This window comes from Vicia villosa, unplaced genomic scaffold, assembly GCF_029867415.1.
Source record: "Vicia villosa cultivar HV-30 ecotype Madison, WI unplaced genomic scaffold, Vvil1.0 ctg.002156F_1_1, whole genome shotgun sequence".
NCBI lineage: Eukaryota > Viridiplantae > Streptophyta > Magnoliopsida > Fabales > Fabaceae > Vicia > Vicia villosa.
Genome location: NW_026705854.1, coordinates 15,784 through 37,365, shown reverse-complemented (window position 1 = coordinate 37,365; position 21,582 = coordinate 15,784).

Here is a 21,582-nt window from a genome sequence, read left to right as displayed (position 1 = left end):
TTGGGGCATGCCGTATAACTTTATTCCAGAAGGGTACATACCCCCAGTTTCTGAAGTTCCAAGAGCTACAATGGAGATGCAACCACCGGAGGGTTACAAACCTCTGGAAATTGAAGTTCCAAGAGCAACCACCGGAGGGTTACACAACAGAATGCTGAGATTCCAAGATCTGCTGTCATGGCTTCTCCACGACCTATTATGCATACTTTTCCTCCACAGGGCGGACAAGTATATCATCACGCTCCCAGTGAGGATGCTGGCGTGTATGAAAGATTGGACGAGTTCCAGGAACAGTTTCTGCAAATGCAGAAGGAACTCAAGACTCTCCGAGGACAAGATCTATTTGGAAAGAATGCTGCAGACCTCTGTTTGGTTCCAAATGTTAAGATTCCTCACAAATTCAAAGTACCAGATTTCGAGAAGTACAAAGGGAATTCATGCCCACAAAGTCATCTCGTAATGTACGCTCGAAGAATGTCAACTCAGACTGATAATCAACAATTACTCATTCATTATTTTCAAGACAGCCTAACTGGTGCTGCACTCAAATGGTACATGAACTTGGACAGTTCAGAGATCCGTACTTTTCGAGACCTCGGAGAGGCCTTCGTCAAACAGTATAAGTACAATCTGGATATGGCTCCCGACAGAGATCAACTCCGGGCCATGACTCAAAAGGATAGAGAATGCTTCAAGGAATACGCTCAGAGATAGCGTGAAGTTGCTGCTCAAATTTGTCCACCACTTGAAGAGAAAGAAATGACAAAAATCTATCTCAAGACTTTGAGTACATTTTACTACGGACGAATGGTTGCAAGTGCACCAAGTGACTTTACCGAGATGGTAAACATGGGTGTGCGTTTAGAAGAAGCAGTTCGAGAAGGACGCTTGAACAAAGAACCAGAATCTTCTATTGGTCCAAGGAAGTATGGAAGTTCTTTCCAGAAGAAAAAGGATCAAGATGTCAACAATGTCTTGCACAAAATCAAGAAGAAATTCCAACCTCAAGTTGCAGCAATAACTCCGGTTGTTAAATCAGCGCCAGCTTATCAACCTCAGGTTTCGCAACAACAAATTCAACAAAGGTCGCAGCAACCTCAGCAGCAGGTTCGACCTCCAAATTACAACAATCGGGCTCCAAGGTATCCTGCCTTTGACCCAGTACCAATGCCGTATGCGGAATTGTTTCCAACATTACTGGCAAAAGGACTCGTTCAGACAAGGAGTCCTCCAAATCCTACAAACAGTTCCTCACCATGGTATAAGGCTGACCAATCTTGTCCCTATCATCAGGGGGCACCAGGTCACAATATTGAGAACTGTTTCTCTTTCAAGATTGACGTCCAACGATTAGTGAAGAGCAGAATTCTATCCTTCAAAGATACTAGTCCAAACGTCCAAGCAAATCCTTTGCCGCAGCATAAAGAAGCTTCAGTAAATCTGATAGATCAACACCCCAACGTCATTCAAATCTACGACATTCGTCAGATAGGGGAAAATCTTGTTAAGATGCACGCTAAACAAGCTGGGTACGGCCATGTACCACCTCACAACTACTTCACATGCGATATTTGTCCAAAGAATAATCAAGGATGTGCCGTAGTTCAAGCTGCATTACAAGAACAAATGGACTTAGGATGGATTCAACATATCCGAGTCAGAACTGAACATGACATCAACATGGTTCAAGGATGTCCAGGAGAATACAAAATCTACAAAGTTGAAGATCTTGAAGGATCGGTAGTCAGGTTCCATAAAACTTTAAACGGACTTGCCTACTTTGGAACAAATTTCCACGCTTACAGTAGATGCAGAATTTGTCGAAGAAATTCACGAGGATGTTTGCGTGTCTGCAACGACATTCAAAAGCTGATGGATGACAATACCATTACTGTTCTTGCCAACAGAGAAGATGATGAAGTCTTTACCGTATCTCCTCAAATTAATCAAGTTGAACCAATGCAAGTTAAGTATGGTAGCAGGAAGACAGCAGTTGCTCCGTTAGTCATCTACTTACCAGGTCCTGTACCGTATGAGTCCAGCAAGGCTATACCATACAAGTACAATGCTACATTCATTGAAAATGGTAAGGAAATACCATTAGCGTCTGTTGTCAACATTGCTGATGTCAGTCGAGTCACCAGAAGTGGACGAGTCTTCAACAGAACAACGGAAAATGTGGAGAAACCTTCAGAGGAAGTACCACATAGGCAAGACAATAATCCGACCAATGTTGTTCAAGCAAAAGAAAATGATGAGATCTTGAAGTTAATCCAGAGGAGTGAATACAACATTGTAGATCAATTACTACATACTCCGTCTAGGATTTCTGTCCTTTCCCTGCTATTGAGTTCTGAAGCTCATAGGGAAGCTCTACAGAAAGTTTTGGAACAAGCTTTCGTCGAACCAAGTGTTACTATAAGCCAATTCAACAACATCGTTGCCAACATCTCTGCCGGAACTAACCTAAGTTTCTGTGATGAAGATCTTCCTGAAGAAGGAGTGGACCACAATCTTCCACTTCACATCTCAGTTGGCTGCATGGGTGATACACTCACAGGAGTCCTAATAGACAACGGATCCTCTCTCAACGTCATGCCTAAATCAACATTATCAAGATTACCCTCTAAGAAAAAGTCATGTCATTGTCAAAGCATTTGATGGATCAAGAAAGTCAGTTTTCGGAGAGGTAGATCTTCCTATAACTATTGGACCTCAGACGTTCAAAATCACTTTCCAAGTTATGGACATTCCAGCACAATACAGTTGTTTGCTAGGTCGCCCATGGATTCATGAGGCTGGGGCAATTACTTCAACACTTCATCAGAAACTGAAGTTCATAAGAAATGACAAATTAGTAACCGTATGTGGAGAACGAGCTCTGATCGTCAGCAACCTGTCATCATTCTCCGACATAGAACCAAAAGAAGTTGTTGGAACTAAATTCCAAGCACTTTCCTTGGACAAAGGAAAGGAGAAAGCAGCGTTTATCTCTTCCTACAGAGATGCAATCCAAGTTGTAAAGGATGGCACTACCAGTGGTTGGGGGCACATTAATATTCCTACCAACAACAAGAACAGAACAGGAGTTGGATTCTTTCCAACATCATCAAAGACTATTCCAGGAATTGAGGTAGTTCTTCCAATTCAAGAAACTTTCCGCAGCGGAGGTTTTCTTCAACCTGTTCTACAAACAGTCAATACCATCGGTACGGAAAACACCGATGAAGAGGAATGGTTATCCTATCTTAACAAAGCAGGATACACATCCCTATCAGAGTCTGAATCACCTTGCTGTTACTCGACTAAAGGATCTGAAAGTAAGACTCAACCAAGCAATGACGAAGTTACTAACAGCTTCACCACCAGAAGTCATGGTTCATCAGAAGTTCCCCCTATCCCCGAAGAGACTTGGGATACATTAGGAGAACCAAGCGGAAAATTCGACTACATGGTGAAATACTCCGCTCCTGAAAGTTCAAGAATCTCTCTTGAAGATATTGTTCCAACTGGATGGAACAGTGATTTTGAGTACCTCTCTCAGCCAAAAGAGATGTATAACCCTTGCTATTCATCATCATCGACTGGTGAAATCATCATTGAGGATTATATCCCCAAGTCACCTCCCGAGGCTACAGATTTAGAGTTCACATATCTAGTCAATGCCATCTTGGGAGAAGAGCAAGACCAAAATACAGAAGAGGATGATCTCGAAAGTGTCTCCGACAACGAGTCTCTCCATTCAGAAGATTGGAAGTTTCCTCAAAAGAAAAACCGACATACTCCACTTGGAAATGGGTATGCTCACACCGCTCAGTCTGCTGAAGTAGAAGAAGATCGTCTGAGTGTTGCAAAGAGAGTGGTTGGTAAATCAAGACCTACCACAGGCCAGCTTAAGCCTAAGGTTCCAGATTACTTAGTGCACAATGGGGTTCGCCACTATTGGACAGCTGTTGAAGTTACAACTGTTGTTCGCACTCCTAAGTAGGAACTTTCACCGTTATTTTGTCCTCTCACCATAGCCCAGGGTGAAGAGATGTTTCATAGGGCTTTGCATTTTACTATTTCTTAGAAAAATGTCCCTCTTTGCTTCGCCCAAAGCAATAGAGTTTTGTTTTATAGGGTCTTTGTTTCAAGAAATGACTGTCAATAAATAAAAATGTCATTCTGTTCCTTCGTTTAGTTTTCCCTTTTCTTTTTTCGGAAATTGGTAATCCTAAAAAAAAACACCCCTAAAAAACATCAAATATTCCATTAACTGCATACACCGAGTCTTCCCTCGTTGTCTAAATAAAATTTATCACACATATGCAGATTAATCATAAAATACCCCGTTGAAACGTGCGACCGTATGACTTCTCCAAGCTTTGAGTTTCCTGTATTCGAGGCAGAGGAAGAAGAAGACGAAGAAATATCAAAGGAAATTTCGCGATTACTTCAACAAAAGGAAGAGGCCATTCAGCCATACAATGAGCCTCTAGAGATCATTAACCTCGGTTCCGATGGAAACAGAAAAGAGGTTAAGATTGGAGCTTCGCTCAGTTCAGAGATCAGAGAGAGTTTGATACAACTGCTCAAAGAATTCTCAGATGTCTTCGCTTGGTCTTATCAAGATATGCCAGGGTTGGATACCAGTATAGTGGAGCATCACTTGCCGTTAAAAGCAGAATGCCCTCCGGTCAAGCAAAAATTGAGAAGAACTCATCCGGAGATGGCCATGAAAATCAAAGAGGAAGTTCAAAAGCAGATCAACGCAGGTTTCCTCGTCACTTCAGAATACCCTCAGTGGTTAGCTAACATTGTTCCCGTTCCTAAGAAAGACGGAAAAGTCCGCATGTGCGTCGACTACAGAGATTTGAACAAAGCTAGCCCTAAGGATGATTTTCCTTTACCACATATTGATATGTTGGTAGACAGTACAGCAAAATCCAAAGTTTTCTCGTCCATGGATGGATTTTCAGGATACAACCAAATCAAAATGGCACCTGAAGACATGGAGAAAACAGCTTTCATCACCCCCTGGGCACGTTCTTCTATCGTGTTATGCCTTTTGGACTAAAGAACGCAGGGGCAACTTATCAAAGGGCCATGACTACGCTTTTCCACGACATGATGCATAAAGAAGTGGAAGTCTATGTGGACGACATGATTGCCAAATCAGAAAATGAAGAAGATCACATACAGAATCTGACAAAGTTATTTCAACGCTTACGGAAGTTTCAGCTTCGCCTGAACCCCAACAAGTGCACCTTTGGTGTCTACTCAGGAAAACTCCTTGGTTTCATTGTCAGCAAACGAGGAATTGAAGTAGATCTAGACAAAGTCAAGGCAATTCAAGAAATGCCTTCACCCAGAACCGAGAAACAAGTTAGAGGATTTCTTGGACGTCTGAATTACATCTCGAGATTCATATATCTCATGACTGCAACTTGCGCTCCTATTTTCAAACTTCTACGGAAAAATCAGAGTTGCGTCTCGACAGACGATTGTCAGAAAGCGTTCGACAGCATTAAGGAATATCTGCTCGAACCACCCATCTTGTCTCCTCCAGTAGAAGGAAGACCTTTGATAATGTACTTAACCGTCTTAGAAGATTCCATGGGTTGTGTCCTTGGACAGCAAGACGAGACGAAGAGAAAAGAGCATGCCATTTACTATCTAAGCAAGAAATTCACTGACTGTGAATCCCGCTACTCCATGCTCAAGAAGACATGTTGTGCTTTGGCCTGGGCTGCCAAGCGTCTCCGCCAGTACATGATTCGACATACTACTTGTTTGATCTCTCATATGGATCCAATCAAGTACATCTTTGAGAAGCCTGCTTTAACCGGGAGAATTGCCTGTTGGCAGATGTTGTTATCAGAATATGACATTGAGTATCACGCACAAAAAGCCGTGAAAGGAAGCATTCTAGCTGAGCACCTGGCTCACCATCCACTCAATGGTCATGAATCAACCAGTTTTGACTTTCCGGACGAGGACGTCATTGAAGGATAGAAAAACACTTAGAAAGGGGGGGTTTGAATAAGTGTAGCTTTAAAAACTTGACAGATAAAAATAAATTGCACAGTTATTTTTATCCTGGTTCGTTGTTAACTAAACTACTCCAGTCCACCCCCGCAGAGATGATTTACCTCAACTGAGGATTTAATCCACTAATCGCACGGATTACAATGGTTCTCCACTTAGTCAGCAACTAAGTCTTCCAGAGTCTACTGATCACACACTGATCACTCCAGGAACAACTGCTTAGATACCCTCTAAGACTTTTCTAGAGTCTACTGATCCACACGATCACTCTAGTTACAACCTGCTTAGTTCACTCCTAAGACTTCCTAGAGTATTCTGATCCACACGATCACTCTAGTTCCTTACAACTTAATGTAATCAATTCTAAGAGTATTACAAATGCTTCTTAAAAGCGATAATCACAAACTGTGATATTTCTCTTAATCGTTTAAGCTTAATCTCACTAATGTATTACAAAAGCAATGTAGTGAGCTTTGATGAAGATGAAGATTCTGAGTTTAGATTTGAACAGCGTTTCAGCAAGTTTGATATGAGTTGTTTTGGTGCAGAATCGTTCTACTTGCTTCTCATCAGAACTTCATATTTATAGGCGTTGGAGAAGATGACCGTTGAATGCATTTAATGCTTTGCGTGTTCCGTACAGCATCGCATTTAATGTTATACGCTTTTGTCAACTACCTCGAGCCTTGTTCACGCTGTGTCTACTGACGTAGCCTTTAGTAGCTTTTAACGTTCCTTTTGTCAGTCAGCGTAGCCTGCCACTTGTACTTCCTTCTGATCTGATGTTTGTGAATACAACGTTTGAATATCATCAGAGTCAAACAGCTTGGTGCATAGCATCTTCTGATCTTCTGACCTTGAAGTGCTTCTGAGCGTGATACTATCAGAACTTCAGTGCTTCTGTTCTCTTGTTCTTCTGATGCTTCCATAGACCCATGTTCTGATTCTGCTTCGACCATCTTCTGATGTCTTGCCAGACCATGTTCTGATGTTGCATGCTGAACCCTTTGAGACAAAGCTTCTGAGCGCTGAATTATGCGTACTCTTTATATATTTCCTGAAAAGGAAATTGCATTGGATTAGAGTACCATATTATCTTAAGCAAAATTCATATTATTGTTATCATCAAAACTAAGATAATTGATCAGAACAAATCTTGTTCTAACAATCTCCCCCTTTTTGATGATGACAAAAACATATATAAATGATATGAATTTGCGATCAGAAAGAATAGATGGCAAAAGACAAATTACACAGCTATAGCATAAGCATATGAATATGTCTCCCCCTGAGATTAACAATCTCCCCCTGAGATAAATAATCTCCCCCTGAAATAAATACTCGAAGAACTTTAATAAAAGACTTCCCTGATTATTTCGGTAGAGACGATCATATAAGCTTCTGTCTTTAGGGAATTCATAGCTTCTGACTTCTGCTTCCATAGGACAGCTTCAGAACTAGAATTTCCTTAGATCCCTAGAACACTCACAGCTTCTGATTCCTGCTTCCATCTAGGACAGCTTCAGAACTTGAATTTCTTTGATCTTCTGAACATTCACAGCTTCTGATTTCTGCTTCCATCTAGGACAGCTTCAGAACTTGAATTTCTTTGATCTTCTGAACATTCACAGCTTCTGATTTCTGCTTCCATTTAGGACAGCTTCAGATCTTGAGTTTTCTGGATCTTTAGAACATTCACAGCTTTGAATTTCTGCTTCCCTCGGATAGCTTCAGAGCTTGAATTTCTACCAACATCACTTCATGCTAGATTTGTATCAGAACATTGTTGAATGTACCAGAGCATCATCAGAGCATCTCTACATCCTGAAATGTTACAGAACAAAAACTAAACGACAAAAGTCAGCATGAACGAGTTAGAACATAGAATATATGTTTGAACACATTATATGTATCAGAGCCATATCATTATATGTATCAGAGCAAATAGAATTTTGTCAGAACAAATAGACAAATATGGATCAAATTCTATTATCAGTGCTTCTGATTCATTCTTCTTTCTTGCTTCTGATTTCTGAAGCTTGACAGCACTCAGCTTGCTTCAGTTTCCATGGTTTTGCTTCTTGTGTTTGCTTTGAAGATTTTCTTCACTTCTTTATACCTGCAAAACACTTAAACCATATAGAACTTACAGTTCTTGTTAGTGAATGTGTGGGAGCTTTACCCAGCAACTGATAGATTAATCAAATCATTTATCATTTATCTTTCTCCCCCTTTTTGTCATAACATCAAAAAGAATATTTCAAAAGATTCAGATGATTAAAACGACAAATAAAAACACTGGAATGTAAAACAAGGAAACTTTTCATTGATAATCAAAAGATATTACAAAAGATTCCTATGTTTAACAAGATGAGAAACATTCCTAGCAAATACATAAAAAGTCATCCCAAGAGGAAATGACTACAAAAATTAAAAACAGCACCCTAGCAGGACACGCTCGGTGTCAACCCATCAAGAATCCCTGTGGACTTTTGTCTTCCAGACTAGAACCTCCACTGTAGGAGAGATCCAAGTGACCAAAGAGGAAGAGAGGGACAGTTCACAGACAGAGAGCTAATGTTGCAAACGGGGCTTTCCCTCAACATAGAAGTTAAGAATATCATTCTTAACCTCCTCCCATAACTCAAGAAAGTCTTCTGTCTTTGGGTGAAAGTTGATAACAACATCAAAGAAGAGGTCTGACTTGAGAGGTATTAGGAGAGCCATCCCGAGATATGCAGAGATCTGTCGCCTTTGAGTCATAGATCTTCAACAGGCTTAGGATGAACGCTAGGTTTGAGCTAGGATTTCTTTTTAAAAGAATGAAAAACTTGTTTGAGCAAGAGACGAAAACGGAAGAGAGAGAGAGAAAAACTTGATGAGGAATGCAAAGAGATAGGCAAAGAGAAGCGTTTGAAGAGTATTTAAAAACAAATAAAATGAAACGAATGATGAATAGCATTTAATGTTACGTGACGTGAGGAGAGATAATAAAGACAAATGAGGTGACTAGCACAGTTACCTATGGTCGGCGTCCCTTCAACTGCACGCACGTTTATCCATGAATAGTAACGACAGGTTTACCATCCCGAGATAAAAACGTAACAGCTGTTTTGCTTTAAAAGAGGTTCTGAATCAACTTAGACAATGAAACGTTAGTAATAACCGAATCATAATTTCTAAAAGATTTCAATCAGAACTTCTGATTAAAAAAAAATTAATCCATTTTCATTTCAGAAGATACTCATACATAAGAACTTCTCATCTTTTCATTCTGGGCATAAATCCATACTGATGTTTTTCAGAATGAACTTAAACCTATCTTCAGCCAGGGGTTTTGTAAAGATATCAGCCCATTGATGGTCTGTATCAACAAAGTTTAAAGATATAACACCCTTCTGAACATAGTCCCTTATGAAATGATGTTTAATCTCAATATGTTTAGCTTTTGAATGAAGAATAGGATTCTTAGATAAACATATAGCAGAAGTATTATCACAGAATATAGGAATGTTACTCTCAAATATCTGATAATCTTCTAACTGACTCTTCATCCAGAGCATCTGTGTACTACAACCAGCAGCAGCGACATATTCTGCTTCTGTTGTTGATAGAGCAATAGTTGCTTGCTTCTTGCTATACCAAGAGATCAAATGACTTCCAAGAAATTGGCAACTTCCTGAAGTACTTTTTCTTTCAATTCTGTCTCCAGCATAGTCAGCATCGCAGAATCCTACTAAGTTGTATTCTTTAGATTTTCTGTAAACTAAGCCAACATTAGTAGTACCTTTCAGATACCTTAGAATTCTCTTAACAGCAGTTAAATGAGATTCTCTAGGATCTGATTGGAATCTAGCACACAAACAAACACTGAACAGAATGTCAGGTCTAGAAGCAGTCAAATATAGAAGAGATCCAATCATACCTCTGTATAACTTCTGATCTACCTTCTTACTTACCTCATCCTTACCTAGGATGCATGTTGGATGCATAGGAGTTTTGGCTTCTTTGCAGTCTAGAAGATTAAACTTCTTCAGAAGTTCCTTCACATACTTGGTTTGGTGAACATACGTTCCTTCTGATGTTTGATTTATTTGTATTCCAAGGAAATACTTGAGTTCTCCCATCATGCTCATTTCAAACTCAGCCTGCATAGACTCAGCAAACTCCTTTCCAAGTGTAGCATTAGATGTTCCAAAAATAATATCATCTACATATATTTGACAAATTAAAATATCCCTTTTAAAGGTTTTACAAAAGAGAGTAGTGTCCACTTTTCCTCTAGTGAAACCATTATCCAGAAGGAAAGAACTTAAGCGTTCATACCAAGCTCTGGGAGCTTGTTTCAATCCATACAATGATTTCTTTAGTTTAAAAACATGATTAGGAGACATAGAGTCTTCAAAACCAGGAGGTTGATGGACATACACTTCTTCATCTATATAACCATTTAAGAAGGCACTCTTAACATCCATCTGATAGAGAGTGATGTTATGTTGAGTGGCAAATGAAATTAATAGACGAATAGATTCTAACCTGGCCACTGGTGCAAAGGTTTCTGTATAATCAATCCCTTCTTGCTGACTATAACCCTGAGCCACCAGTCTGGCTTTGTTCCTTACCACTTCACCTTTCTCACTGAGCTTGTTTCTGAAGACCCATTTTGTGCCGATTATATTGAATCCATCTGGTCTAGGAACAAGATCCCAAACATCATTCCTTGTAAACTGATTCAGTTCTTCTTGCATAGCAATTATCCAGTCTGGATCTTCTAGAGCATGATCAACAGAAGTTGGCTCGATCAAAGATACAAGACCTAATTGACAATCTGCATTGTTCTTAAGGAATGCTCTTGTTCTGATTGGATCATCCTTCTTTCCAAGAATGACATCTTCTGAATGACCAGAGATGAGTCTGGATGATCTTCTGACAGATGGTTCTTCAGAAATGCTTAGATTCTCCAGAGAAGCTGATACTTGATCTTCCGATTCTTTGCTTCTGAGAAGCTCTGCTTCTGATGCGTTGCTTCTTGGCTCAACAACTTCTGATATATCAATATCACAATCTGCAAAATTATCAAACTGCTTTGGTTTTTCAGAACCAAGCTTATCATCAAACCTGATATTGATTGATTCTTCTACAATCAATGTTTCAGTATTGTATACTCTGTAGCCTTTTGAGCGTTCAGAATATCCAAGAAGGAAACATTTTTGTGCTTTGGAATCAAACTTACCAAGATGATCTTTAGTGTTCAGAATAAAGCATACACATCCAAAAGGATGGAAATATGAAATGTTGGGCTTTCTATTCTTCCACAATTCATAAGGAGTCTTATTTAGAATAGGTCTGATAGAGATTCTATTCTGAATATAGCATGCAGTGTTTATTGCTTCTGCCCAGAAATGCTTAGCCATATTGGTTTCATTGATCATGGTTCTGGCCATTTCTTGCAGAGTCCTATTCTTTCGTTCTACAACCCCATTTTGCTGTGGAGTTCTAGGACAAGAGAAATCATGGGCAATACCATTTTCTTTGAAGAATTCTTCAAAGGATCTGTTCTCAAATTCACCACCATGATCACTTCTAACCTTTATGATTTTACACTCTTTTTCAGATTGAATCTGAATGCAGAAATCAAAGAACACTGAATGAGTCTCATCCTTGTGTTTCAAGAATTTTACCCATGTCCAGCGGCTATAATCATCTACGATGACTAATCCATATTTCTTTCCTCTGACAGATGCTGTTTTGACTGGGCCAAACAGATCAATGTGCAAGAGTTCTAATGGCCTTGAGGTAGAAACAACATTCTTGGACTTGAATGCAGGTTTGGAGAACTTGCCCTTCTGACATGCTTCACAAAGAGCATCTGATTTGAATTTCAGATTAGGGAGTCCTCTGACCAGATTCAGTTTGTTAATCTGAGAAATCTTTCTCAAACTAGCATGACCTAATCTTCTGTGCCAGACCCACTGCTCTTCAGAAACAGACATAAGACAAGTCACCTTCTGACTCAAAAGATCTTGCAGATCTGTCTTATAAATGTTGTTCTTCCTCTTGCCTGTAAATAGGATTGAGCCATCCTTCTGATTTACAGCCTTGCAAGACTCTTGATTAAAGATTATATCATAACCATTGTCACTCAATTGACTGATAGATAAGAGGTTATGTGTTAATCCTTCTACAAGAAGTACATTAGAAATGGAAGGAGAGTTACCAGACTTTATAGTTCCAGAGCCAATTATCTTGCCCTTCTGATCTCCTCCAAACTTGACTTCTCCTCCAGACTTAAGCACCAGGTCTTGGAACATAGACCTTCTTCCTGTCATGTGTCGTGAGCATCCAGAGTCCAGGTACCATGACATGTTGTGCTTTGTCCTTTTTGCAGTCAAGGATATCTGCAATAGGAATAATCTTATCCTTAGGTACCCACATTTTCTTGGGTCCTTTCTTGTTAGTTCTCCTCAAGTTCTGATTGAACTTGGGTTTAACATTGTAAGCAATAGGAGGAACAGCATGATAATTTTTAATGTGAGTTTCATGATATTTCCTAGGTTGTGTCACATGCTTTTTGGTGTGTGTTATGTGAAAGCTTTGAGCATGTGAAGTGTACCTAATATCATGGGAGTGGCCATACTTGAACTGATCATACAATGGCTTGTATGTGAATTTCATTTCATCAACAGGTTCAAGTTTGTATGGGGTTTCACCCTCAAAACCAATGCCGACTCTTTTGTTTCCAGACACAGCATATATCATAGAAGCTAGCTGACTTCTGCCAATACTTCTAGATAAGAACTTCCTGAAACTTAAATCATATTCTTTCAGAATATGGTTTAGACTAGGAGTGGATTTTTCTGAATCAGAAGGAGATCCAACATTATTGGATAATTTTAAAAGTTTTTCTTTTAATTCAGAATTCTCCAACTCAAGCTTCTTTGTTTCAAATTCAAATAGCTTTTTCAGCTTTTTGTATTTGAGACTGATCTGAGACTTGAGTTCCAGAAGTTCAGTTAGACCGGAAACTAACTCATCTCTAGTAAGTTCAGAAAATACCTATTCAGAATCTGATTCTGATGTAGATTCTGATCCGTTATCTTCTGTCGCCATCAGCGCACAGTTGGCCTGCTCATCTTCTGAATCATCTTCTGACTCATCCCAGGTTGCCATAAGACCTTTCTTCTTATGAAACTTCTTCTTGGGATTTTCCTTCTGAAGATTTGGACATTCATTCTTGAAGTGTCCAGGCTCATTGCATTCATAGCACATGACCTTCTTCTTGTCAAATCTTCTGTCATCAGAAGATTCTCCACGTTCAAATTTCTTTGAACTTCTGAATCCTCTGAACTTCCTTTGCTTGGTCTTCCAGAGTTGATTTAGCCTTCTGGAGATCAAAGACAGTTCATCTTCTTCTTCAGATTCTGATTCTTCAGGATCTTCTTCTCTAGCCTGAAAAGCGTTAGTGCATTTCTTGATATTTGATTTTAATGCAATAGACTTACCTTTCTTTTGAGGCTCATTTGCGTCCAGCTCTATTTCATGACTCCTCAAGGCACTGATAAGCTCTTCCAGAGAAACTTCATTCAGATTCTTTGCAATCTTGAATGCAGTCACCATAGGACCCCATCTTCTGGGTAAGCTTCTGATAATCTTCTTCACGTGATCAGCCTTGGTGTATCCCTTGTCAAGAACTCTCAATCCAGCAGTAAGAGTTTGAAATCTTGAAAACATCTTTTCAATGTCTTCATCATCCTCCATCTTGAAGGCTTCATACTTCTGGATTAAAGCTAGAGCTTTAGTCTCCTTGACTTGAGCATTTCCTTCATGAGTCATTTTCAAGGACTCATATATGTCATAGGCCGTTTCCCTGTTAGATATCTTCTCATACTCAGCATGAGAGATAGCATTCAGCAAAACAGTTCTGCATTTATGATGATTCCTGAAAAGCTTCTTCTGATCATCATTCATTTCTTGCCTTGTCAGCTTTACGCCACTGGCATTTACTGGATGTTTGTAACCATCCATCAGAAGATCCCATAGATCACCATCTAGACCAAGAAAGTAACTTTCCAGTTTATCTTTCCAGTATTCAAAGTTTTCACCATCAAATACCGGCGGTCTAGTATAACCATTGTTACCGTTGTATTGCTCAGCAGAGCCAGATGTAGATGCAGGTGTAGGTGTAGACTTTTCACTTTCATCAACCATCTTTTACTGAAGCGTTTTTCTCTTCCTGAATCTTTTCTAAACACGGTTAAGTGCTTGCACCTTAGAACCGGCGCTCTGATGCCAATTGAAGGATAGAAAAACACTTAGAAAGGGGGGGTTTGAATAAGTGTAGCTTTAAAAACTTGACAGATAAAAATAAATTGCACAGTTATTTTTATCCTGGTTCGTTGTTAACTAAACTACTCCAGTCCACCCCCGCAGAGATGATTTACCTTAACTGAGGATTTAATCCACTAATCGCACGGATTACAATGGTTCTCCACTTAGTCAGCAACTAAGTCTTCCAGAGTCTACTGATCACACAATGATCACTCCAGGAACAACTGCTTAGATACCCTCTAAGACTTTTCTAGAGTCTACTGATCCACACGATCACTCTAGTTACAACCTGCTTAGTTCACTCCTAAGACTTCCTAGAGTATTCTGATCCACACGATCACTCTAGTTCCTTACAACTTAATGTAATCAATTCTAAGAGTATTACAAATGCTTCTTAAAAGCGATAATCACAAACTGTGATATTTCTCTTAATCGTTTAAGCTTAATCTCACTAATGTATTACAAAAGCAATGTAGTGAGCTTTGATGAAGATGAAGATTTTGAGTTTAGATTTGAACAGCGTTTCAGCAAGTTTGATATGAGTTGTTTTGGTGCAGAATCGTTCTACTTGCTTCTCATCAGAACTTCATATTTATAGGCGTTGGAGAAGATGACCGTTGAATGCATTTAATGCTTTGCGTGTTCCGTACAGCATCGCATTTAATGTTATACGCTTTTGTCAACTACCTCGAGCCTTGTTCACGCTGTGTCTACTGACGTAGCCTTTAGTAGCTTTTAACGTTCCTTTTGTCAGTCAGCGTAGCCTGCCACTTGTACTTCCTTCTGATCTGATGTTTGTGAATACAACGTTTGAATATCATCAGAGTCAAACAGCTTGGTGCATAGCATCTTCTGATCTTCTGACCTTGAAGTGCTTCTGAGCGTGATACTATCAGAACTTCAGTGCTTCTGTTCTCTTGTTCTTCTGATGCTTCCATAGACCCATGTTCTGATTCTGCTTCGACCATCTTCTGATGTCTTGCCAGACCATGTTCTGATGTTGCATGCTGAACCCTTTGAGACAAAGCTTCTGAGCGCTGAATTATGCGTACTCTTTATATATTTCCTGAAAAGGAAATTGCATTGGATTAGAGTACCATATTATCTTAAGCAAAATTCATATTATTGTTATCATCAAAACTAAGATAATTGATCAGAACAAATCTTGTTCTAACAGTCATGTACCTCAAGATGAAAGATTACGACGAGCCACTACCGGACGAAGGACCTGAGATAGGATCCCAATGGGGCTTAATCTTTGACGGAGCTGTCAATGCTTACGGACGAGGAATTGGGGCAATTATTGTTACACCTCAGGGTACCCATATTCCATTTACTGCCAGATTAACTTTCAAGTGCACAAACAATGAGGCCGAATATGAAGCTTGCATCATGGGTCTCGAAGAAGCCATGGATCTAAGAATCAAACACTTGGATGTATACGGAGATTCTGCTTTGGTCATTAATCAAATCAAAGGAGAATGGGAAACACGCCAACCAGGGCTAATTCCTTACAAAGACTACGCGAGAAGATTATTACCATTCTTCGACAGGGTAGATTTTCATCACATTCCTCGTGAAGAAAACAACTTGGCTGATGCATTAGCCACACTCTCTTCCATGATTAGGATAAATCATTGGAATGACATTTCTCGGATCGATGTTATGCGCCTGGATAGGCCCGCTCATGTTTTCACAGTAAAAGCAATCATCGACGACAAACCGTGGTATCACGACATCAAGAACTTTCTTCAAAAGCAAGGGTACCCTCTTGGGGCGTCAAAGAAAGATAGAAAAACTTTGAGAAGGTTAGCTTGTAGATTCTTCCTGAATGAAGATGTTCTGTACAAGAGAAACTTCGACATGGTTCTGCTCAAATGCGTTGACAGAAAAGAAGCAGAAATACTCATGAGAGAAATACATGAAGGTTCCTTTGGTACTCACACCAATGGACACACCATGACAAGGAAAATACTGAGAGCAGGATATTATTGGCTGACAATGGAGTCAGATTGCTACCAGTACGCAAAGAAGTGTCACAAATGTCAGATCTACGCCGATAGAATTCATGTGCCACCATCTCTTCTCAACATACTCTCTTCCCCTTGGCCTTTCTCCATGTGGGGAATCGACATGATTGGAATGATCGAGCCAAAAGCGTCCAACGGACATCGCTTCATCTTGGTAGCAATAGACTATTTCACCAAATGGGTCGAAGCAGCTTTATATGCAAACGTTACAAGACAAGTTGTCGTCAGGTTTATCAAGAATCACATCATCTGTCGCTACGGCATTCCTAGCAAGATAATCACTGACAATGGGTCAAATTTGAATAACAAAATGATGAAGGAGCTTTGTGAAGAATTCAAGATTGAACATCACAACTCATCTCCTTACAGACCAAAGATGAATGGAGCTGTAGAAGCAGCTAACAAAAACATCAAGAAAATCATTCAGAAGATGGTCATCACTTACAAAGATTGGCATGAAATGCTCCCGTATGCTCTTCATGGTTACCGTACATCAGTACGTACTTCGACTGGAGCAACTCCTTTCTCCCTTGTATATGGCATGGAGGCAGTCCTACCAATAGAGGTTGAGATTCCATCAATGAGAGTCTTGATGGAAGCAAAATTAACAGAAGCCGAGTGGTGTCAAAGCCGATTCGATGAACTGAACTTAATCGAAGAAAAGCGCATGACAGCTTTATGCCACGGTCAGCTATATCAACAAAGAATGAAGAAAGCTTTCGACAAAAAGGTTCGACCTCGCACAATCAAAGAATGCGACCTTGTACTCAAAAAGATTCAATCTTTTCTCACAGATTCAAGAGGGAAATGGACTCCCAATTATGACGGCCCCTACGTGGTCAAGAGAGCTTTCTCAGGAGGAGCCTTAATACTCACGACTATGGATGGAGAAGAATTCACCCGTCCTGTGAACGTCGACGCAGTCAAGAAATACTTCGCCTAAATAAACAAAAGAACAGCTCGCTAAGTTGAAAACTCACAAAGAGCGGCTTAGGCAAAAAAGAGCGTCTCGGTGAATCGAAAACCCGAAAGGGCGATTCAGGCAAAAATTAGAGACATAAAAAAAAAATCAATCCCGGTAGACTTAAAACCCGAAAGGGGTAGTTTACGCAAAAGTTAGGGATATATGGCAAGTAACTGTGTTCAGGACAAGCTTGATCATTCAAAAATCCATAGCGGAGTATTCATCAGCAGTAGGTCATCTTCTACGAAGCACGAATACAGCACAACTCTGAGTGGAAGGGAAAGATAACGGTCGTCACGTTTCATCGTAGCCCTTTTCCCGAAAATTACCAATTTCCAACTTTGTAAATACTCCATGGAATCAAGCATTTGGCTGATTACCATTCCATATATAATAATTTGAGCCTTGTGCCTTTCTTTGCAAATCGAGTCTTATTCAGTTTCTTGAAATGCATTTTAAGTTTAAACAGTCATTTTCTTGAAACAATTGTTTTCATAAAATAAAATGAATTTACTTGCAAAAATAAAGGTGAAATTTCTTTCTGAGGTTTACAAACAGTAGGAAGAATGCAAATAGTTGCTCCGAGAACGGTTGAGACTCCGGGAATTAAGATTTCCCCATGAGGTCGCTTTGCGAACATCTCCCGATGAAGGATCTTTACTTCAATTCATATTATTCACTTCGGACAGCGGACAACTGATAACCAGGTATTCCCGGCAGAGTTCGAACTGCAAGAAGAAGACATCTTCTGATCAACAAGATTCAAGTCGCATCACAGGATTTTACATGCGCGACAATTCTATTCACATTCACTTTACATTTTATAATTGTCATAATATTCATGCATACATTACATCATAACTGCATAGTCGAGTCAGGTTTTGATCATGTTAAATACCCAAATTACTTGGGCATATACTCGAGATTCCCCTGCAAAGTTGCAAAAGGGTTTTCTTCTTCATGAAGAAGGTTCATACACCCAAATTCCCCAAGCAAGTCAACAAATGGTAGTCTCCCTCAAAGAGATAGTTTGTTCACTTTTGGAATTCCCCGACTGAGATTCTCCCGCAGAGCGACGCTCGACAATCTTCTTCAGATAAGATAGTTTGTTTCGCATTTTTGGAATTCCCTACAAGGCCGATAAGCGGTTTCTTTTCTCCGAGGAGTATGGATTCCTCGACATAATTAACAAGTGGTAGTTTTTCCTCCTGGAAAAGAGTTTGGTATTTCCCCAGCAGGGTCAAGAGATGCCACTTTTCGTCAAAGAGAATCTCCCAGCAGATCGACAATTAATTCTCCAGCGGAGTCAGTGAATGGTAGTCTTCGTCCAGAAGATAGTTCAGATTCCCCAGCGGAGTCAGTGAATGATAGTCTTCGTCCAGAAGATAGTTCAGATTCCTCAACAAAGTCAGCAAATGGCAGTCTCTTTCAGCAGAAGACAGTTTGCTCACTTTCTTTCACGACAGGGTCGGCAAATGGCAGTCTCCTAGTAGAAGACAGTTTGTTCCCCTAACAATTGGCAAATGGCAGCCTTTCCCCAAGGAAAGACGGTTTGTCTGTTAAATACTTAAGAGATCGACAAATGGCAGTTTCTTCAAACAGTTTGTCTGTTTCTGGGATGTTTAGTTCCCCACAGAGTCGATAAATGGCAGTTGTCCTCTTAGGAGAACAGTTTGTTGATTCCCCGGCATCAGTCAACGAATGTTGGTTTTCACCTCGAAAACAGTTCGTCCGCCTTCAAGCAAAGTCATTAGCCCCTCAAAAGAGCGCGGGACCATGTGACGATCCTTCAAAGACGTCAAGTCAAAAGGGAAGATGGTGAAGTTTCTTTATTACCATCAAATGGCGTCTCATCTCCAAGTGCTGATGAGAAGTTTGATGAGGAAACAAACCTTTGAAGTTTCTTTATTACCATCAAATGGCGTCTCATCTCCAAGTGCTGATGAGAAGTTTGATGAGGAAACAAACCTTTGAAGTTTCTTTATTACCATCAAATGGCGTCTCATCTCCAAGTGCTGATGAGAAGTTTGATGAGGAAACAAACCTTTGAAGTTTCTTTATTACCATCAAATGGCGTCTCATCTCCAAGTGCTGATGAGAAGTTTGATGAGGAAACAAACCGTTGAAGTTTCTTTATTACCATCAAATGGCGTATCATCTCCAAGTGCTGATGAGAAGTTTGATGAGGAAACAAACCTTTGAAGTTTCTTTATTACCATCAAATGGCGTCTTACCTCCAAGTGCTGGTAAGAAGTTTGATGAGGAAACAAACCCTTGAAGTTTCTTTATTACCATCAAATGGCGTCTCATCTCCAAGTGCTGATGAGAAGTTTGATGAGGAAACAAACCTTTGGAAATTTTCTCTTTATCTGAGATATTGTCCAAACGCAACTAAGACCAGTTTCGAGGTACAGACATCCGAAACAAGAGGAGGTTGCTTGCCTTTTTCTAAGTATCAACACTTAGTTAAAGAAGATGGATTGCGCATCCTATACTGCCATCCATTCGCCATAGTCCACATCAAGTATTTCTAAAGGAGTTTGTCTCCTCATCCCCCGCCAAGTGCGACAACGGGATCAAGTCACGCAAAGATTTTATCAATTACAACATCTCAGGAGCGCCCAAAATTCGGGCATTCCTCGATATTTAAGTCTCTTTTACGCAGGAGAGATCGAGATATCAATCTCTCTCCCTCCAGATAAAAGAAACTTAAATAGGGGCATCTGTCATACCCTAATTTTTGACCCCCCTGAGATGACATATCTTTAGGATTTTCATCAGGTCAAAGCAAGTACCCAGAGCAGTCACTTCTTCATCTGGCATTTAATCGAGGATGTTCAAAGACAAGAAAACTCAGGCAAAGGATCAGTCAATAGAAGGATTAGTCTCTAACACAATCATAGGACTCAAAAGCTTCATTATTTCACCTATGATTGATTAGACACCCAGTCATCTGAGTACAGGTTTACTCAGGTCACCGGACTAGGGTTTTTTAGCCTATCAAGGACTAAAAGCAGGGATCACCTTTGGGAAACCCTAAAAAGCCCCAGGGGATCATTCAAAGACATCAATCATCTTCAAATAGCTCATATGACAAGATCCACTGGACATCACACCTCAATTCAAAGTCTACAGTCATTATTTTCATATGGTCGACAATTAGGGTTTTTGACCTAATTCACCAGGATAGTTGACTTTTAGTCAGAGGCATGGATCCAAAACTCAAGACATGATTCAAGAACCTCTACTACCCCAATATAACCCATTTACATCACTCATTTGAGGAGAAGATCTTGATTCTACACAAAAGTCCAAATTTTCACTTTATCAGGAAAAAGTCAACTATATGGGTTCACCTTTGACTTTTAAGATTTTTGGTCAAACCATGAATTTCAAAGATCAATATCATCAATATATGGATATTAAAGTCATTTGACCAAAGAAATTCAAAGAGATTCACCAAGGAGCAAAAAGTCGGGAATTAGGGTTTTTGAGGGCACTGTGGGAACTCAAAATTTCACCTACACAACTCAAAAAACTTCCAACATGAAAGTTGTAGATCTTGCAAAATAAAACAACATCTTACAAAGGAACTTTTTTTCAAAAGATCAATCATTTAAGAGTTTTGGAAATTTTGGAGTTTTAGGTCATAAACACTTAGAAATTTTTCTAAGTGTTTTAACCTAGTTTTCTTCCAACTTTGGCCTCATTTTTCACAAATTTGCCAAAGGATTTTGAAGAAACTCCAAACTAATGATTTGAAGTAGATGTTTAGGGCTTTCCAAATTGTGTTCAACCTTCTCCAAATTCATTTTGAGCTAAGAGTTATGCTTGTTCAAAGTTGGCCTCATGAAGTGAAATTATAGGTCATGCATCATTTTAGAACTTTGAAATTTTGTGCACATGACCTCAAATAAGGATGCTACACAACCCATAACACATCTGAAAACATACCATGCATTCATTTTCACCATGCCATGATAATTGAAGAAGATTCCTAAAACAAGAACATGTGATTATGTAATGATTACATTTGTGAATTTATGGCAAATTGATGAATCACCCAAGGAATCTTCTCACCAACCAATTAGAGCTCACTTTGCATCTGAAATGTTCCCCAAGATCAGATAGAATCAATGGATAGGGGAAGCTAGCCCGAAAATGCATCATTGCATTTAGGATCTTTTCAAAATTTCTTCTTGGCTAAGAAACCAAACTTCTTTCATTAAG